Here is a 5,664-nt window from a genome sequence, read left to right on the forward strand (position 1 = left end):
TTCACTCCACTCCACAGGGATCCAACATGGGCTCAGCAGCACTATTGCTACAAATGCCTATCTATCCTTTCACCACTGGTTATTTGTTAGGGGAATACTGAGTCCTAGAAGCTCTGCAGGAAATTAGCTGTCCTGCAGGAAATTTGGTACACCTGAATCCCTAATGTCATGGCCTGTTAGTCTTCATTGATACCAGCCTAACCCAAGCATTAAATGAAGTTGCTAAGTGAGAATCAGCTCTGTAACCAAAGGGAGTTTAATGCTTTCTTTCCACAGATATGAGCCAGGACACAAAGGAATAAAGACTCAAGGTCTTCTTGGTACTTAGTTCTATTTTTTACAGGGTCACTAGCTCCCTAACTTTTCATGGAACCTTAACAGATTCAGCTCTTTGGAGTCTGCTGTTCTCTCTATCACAGTAGTTAAAACACTGAAGTACGTTGTATTAATTTTTAAATATCACATAGCACTAATGTCTATATAGGGCTAATTTTACTCTGCTTTTTTGACTACAGTCACCAATTCAGAATGGTTTTCAAATGACCCTTTAGTTTTCCTTGAAGACTAAACATTTAACTAACATTTTGTTGCTCACTTCTACTTGCAAGCCTCGGAGAAGAGGCTTGGAAAGGTCCCTCTTTCTGTTTGATTTCATCGTTGTTCTCAGGACTGATTTATAACCTGTGCCTATTTATAACAAGAGTTTTATATGACAAACTAATCATTTTGCTTGACGGTTAACAGCCCGCCATTCAAGGGGAGTTTACATGTGCTGGGCTGTCTTCTATGGAGCGAGGAAAGGCAGGCAATCTGCTGCTAATCCAACATAAATACCCCTGGAGTCAGTCTGGAGTGTGGCATCGAAATCATTTACAAAACGTGAAATTTGAATAGAACTTAAAACCTCATAACCTGTCAGCTCCCAGCCAGGGAAAATATTCAGAGAGTGCCTGCAACTGGAATCTCAGTGCCTGCATGGCTGCTTTTATTTGTCTGAAGCAGTTAGCAGAGAGTGCAAGGGTGCAAACTGGACAGCCCTGGCGTTAGGGAAGTAGCTTTGCTCAGCTCCTGACTCTGTCCAAGGGCTACTTCAAGTTCCCATGTGAACCAAATAGAAAGAACTCGCTGAAGATTCCACGTCTGAAGGGCTGATCCAGCACCGCACCGTGCCCTTCTGAGCCAGCTAGCACGATGGTAAACACAGGAATAGTGAAAAGTAGTGGGATCACAACACTGTGTCCATATAGCTCATAGGACAAAGTTTATAGTGGCCATGCCATCAGAAACACACCTGAAAGGCAATTCTGGAGTTAAGCCCTGAGCTAGACCAAATGCCTATACTCTGGGATGAATCGCTAGCATTTTTGCCAGATTTTCCACCAGCCTTAGCAGGTTTTATGAGGGCACCCAACATAGAAGGAGCTAAAAAACCTGCTAGCAACACTACCTAGCCTAGACCTTTGAGACAAGGACAGAAGCATGTTCCAGAAGCATGAGGCGATGATATTTACCATCATGCTAAGCAAGTAACTTTAGCCTGAAGCTGGAAACTTATAGCTGGACTCTGTTTAGAATAAGGAATTATGAGTGAAGATAATAACTTTTATAGACATTGAAATCAGCAGTCAATGCTCATCCTAGGATGGTTTGGTTTATTGTTCCTGAAATATAAGCTCAGCAGCAAAGCAGTCTGTTTACATTGCAGCCTGTGCAAGAGGGGAGCATAGCAACCAGAGCAACGCAGCGTACAACAATGAGACTATCGAGCTCAGAGAGTCATTTGGGACTGAAGCATCAAATTCAGTGTCAGTATCTTGGAATTAAGAAGCTCCCAGGTAGGAAAAATTAACATGAGAGACTCTCTCAAAACCCTCATTTGCGAGAGATCTGCACAGGGCATTAACCCCAACAAAACCATGGTGACTTGCATTAGTTTTGTCTGGATCCGAACTGTATACACAGCAAAAACGTTGATGTAGATTGTTGCAAAGATTGAATGAGGCCTTTGCAGAGGAAGGGGCTGGGAGGAAGATAAGCGATCAAGGGCATGGTGAAGACAGCAAAGTTTTAGTAAATATTAACTGCTCCGTGTGGGGTGTCATAATAACCTTTTTGAAAGTGTTCTTGAACTAGAATATAATATAGTACCTGGACAAGGTTATCACTGCAAGTACAAGTTATTAATGTTTGAAACTTTTTGAGGGTGATTATGTGGCAAACGTTTCTGTGAAGAACTCAAAGATGAGGGTAAGAAGAAAGTTTGTTCCAGTAAGAAGAGGTGTTTTTCCTCACCTTCAGCTTCCCTGAAACCCTAAACTACTTAGAAATTTTAAAGGAAAAAAAAAAAAAAGCAGCAACTGTTTGTGTTTCCTTTTCTGCTAGGACCTCAGTAGTGAGGTGCCCCCATCGTATCCTCTTGCCTCAGCTCATACAAAAACCACGGCCATTTGATTTGCACCTCCTTTAGCCTTCTCCCCTTGCATGCCACAGTCATCGCCACTGGGTGGGATTAATACACTTGGCCATTAAATTATAAGCTCAAGCACATGAGGTTTATTTTGTTATAAACAACTTCTTCACACTGAACTCAGTCCTCTCAAGTTCTTAAATTTTCTTGGACTATAAATTTTATGACTACAGAGGAGCATTGAAACTCTGCTTCGCACACCATTAATCTCCTCACTCTCCAAACAACACGGAAGCCTTGCAGAGTGTTTGTCTCAGCCATAGGCCAGCCAGGAGGCTGGTGTCCATATTAGTCATGAGTTTTGTACGCTTGCACCTCAACACTGGTGGCCCAGTCTCAGTTTGCTTGCTTCTTGGCTGTTTCAGTCCATTCTGCCCCATATTACCGCTGGACAGACAACCTCATGCTCGCACTGACTGCTGGCTGAAGCCCCAGGATACAGGAGAACTGCAGCCTGGTAGCATTCAGAGCTAAAAGAGTCTTAAAAAAAAGTCTTTTGGTTAAAAGACCTTGGTGGTGCACAGGAAAGCTCCTTAAGGGACAAGCCCCTGTCCTGAGGATAATAAGAGCTGATCAAAACCTCACAAGCTTTCCACTGGTGATAGTGAACTCAGGACAAATCAAGAGACATGATGTCCATTTCCTCTGCTCATTTGGCTTCTTTTCCCAATGCCATCCGAGTCTGACACAAGCTTTCTCTGCCGCCTAGAGCAGAAGGGCAAGGTGGCTTACAGATAGACACCAGAGATGAGGTTTACTTCTCTCTCTGACAGTGTTCACAGGCAAATCACTCCTCCTGCCAAGGCAGATTTTAATCCTTCCCTGTTTAGGCTGTGTGTTCCTCAGGACTATCTCACTATGCATTGAGGTGGCTTCTAGCACACTGGGGAAACACCTGTCAGGACAGCACTCCTTGTATAAATCAGGCAGAAGAGGTATAAAGGAAGAACAACTAATCTCCTACTAAGAAGATCATGAGAGTAAAACACAGCAAAGAAGGGAAGAAAAGTCACAAATCCCAAAGCAAAGTCTGACAAACATTTTTAGTTCTACAGCAAAATAAATATTTTAACTCTGATTTACCAAGAACAGTGAGACTTGGTTCAAAAAAAAATCTATAGATATAACAATATGCTGAATGTCACAACACTTTGATTATATGTCTGTAAGGCATGCACGATACAGCCCAATTTATTACAAATATTCACACAGTACAAAGGACAGTATAGCAATACGTGCTGGGATATAGGCCACTTGCCCTGGCTACACTTCCTCCATGGAAAGCCAGTGTAAACAGTCAATCTTTATTGACAGGGTTTAATGATATTCATGAGTGTCGTGCGCTTTCTGAAGCTCCAGAAGTGACTACTGTTGCTACTTGCCATGCCTTTGAATAGCTGTGGACTCCCCTCTGCCAGTGGAGCACCCAGTACATTCTTTCCCAAGTGTACCACAAAAAAATCCATAGGAATTCTGGCATGTATTGTGGAGCAAGATTTAATATATTATCATTGATAGCTGCTACATTTTAGACAGTCACACAGGTTCAATTAGACCAACTGCATTCCATTGACTAGAAAGTGGAATCCACCTGCGTTTACTTGTGTAACAGCACTACTTGATTATTCCATGTACCCTCTCCTTCCTCCTCCAATAGGCTCACTGTAATGTTCTTCACAAAGGAAAAAAATACCATTTAGTCCTCCCTTAAAGACCTGTCTCAAGGTATTTATAACGGAGATGATAGAAATAGTTTCAGGCATGCCTATTTTACAGCAGATTTTTTTTCACAGCTCTTGAAATAAGACACCTTTGTCTATCGCCAACCTCAACAGCAGTGTTACGGGAGCTTGTAGAAACATCATATATCGATCAACCTGAACAACAGACCCAGCAATGGATGACATTTATTTTCATGCCTTCTGCTGTCCTGAGCAGTCTTTGTTTTCATTGCACACAGATATTGTAGTTGATCAAAAATTGCAACACTATTAGGAGATATCTTCCATTCACTGCAAACATTCAAGAATAAGTATCTGGACTCCATTTTGGGCCTTGCTTCCACCTATTTATGACACTTTCCTTAGCAAAGTTGAATCAATAAAAGGGCCAGGTGTCTGCTGAAAGGGAAAGCTATGGAGGCACATTAAATGAGTGTGGGTTTTTTTAATCATAATGATGTTACCACATCTTAGGTAACAACTCAACTTCATGAAATTTTAACACCCTTTTACTTTGTTAAAATGAGTTTATAGCCTGGAGGTATATGCAAAGCTGGTTTGGGAGCTCAACCTCACACGCTTACATTTGCAAACAGATTTGTAGAAATTCAGAATACATTCACTGAATGATCTTTTGGACGGTCTTTGACAGCACCCTCAACCTCCAAGTAAAACTCTGATAGACCCCCTATGACCCTGATGGAAGTAAGCCTTGCCCCGTGTTTTCTCTCATTATTTCACTGCAGTTCAACAAGCATCAAACAGGTGACATATCTGATCCAAGGCTGCTACACACATATTTGCCAGGCTTTTGGCAACCAGTGTAATGCATTTGACACATTTACAGACTATTACATGGCACCTGGGAGGATGCCATTTATGTGATGCAGTCCAAAACCACGTGTGTATCTTACTAAAACATAAGAACATAAGTAAGGGAGTTCCTGCTAGAACTGGCGCCGTTGGCCTTACCTTTTCATAAAAACAAAACTGCACAGGCAGCGAGGTATTCGGCTTCATCAATAAGATCAAGGAAATACTTAGATACAAAGAACCACAACTAAAAGAGTTCAGAGCTTGGATTTGCATCGGTGAAGCAGGCATTGTCTGAGAATTCAACATGCTTCTTGTCAAATACATCCAATTCTGAACACGAGAGAGGGCCTATACCATCTACAATTGTATGATAAAAGCAGTTTTGCTGGCAAATCCTTGTCTCCTTCCTCCACAGCACATAGAATATAGTCACTACTTTACTTCCTCTCTCCATCCTTCATTTACAAACTCAAACACTCCACAATCAATCCCAAAACACATGCTGGTTACAAGTGCTACTGTGAAATAAAATTATAATATAACAAAAATCCAAATCTCAGTGTATTGTTCAGTAAGCATCTGGTGAAGCACAAATTAAATATTACAGAGCTTGTTTCTGAATTATAAAAGTACATTTTTTATGATGAATGAACTGGTGTG

This window comes from Tauraco erythrolophus, chromosome 23 (genome assembly GCF_009769465.1).
Source record: "Tauraco erythrolophus isolate bTauEry1 chromosome 23, bTauEry1.pri, whole genome shotgun sequence".
Classification (NCBI taxonomy): domain Eukaryota; kingdom Metazoa; phylum Chordata; class Aves; order Musophagiformes; family Musophagidae; genus Tauraco; species Tauraco erythrolophus.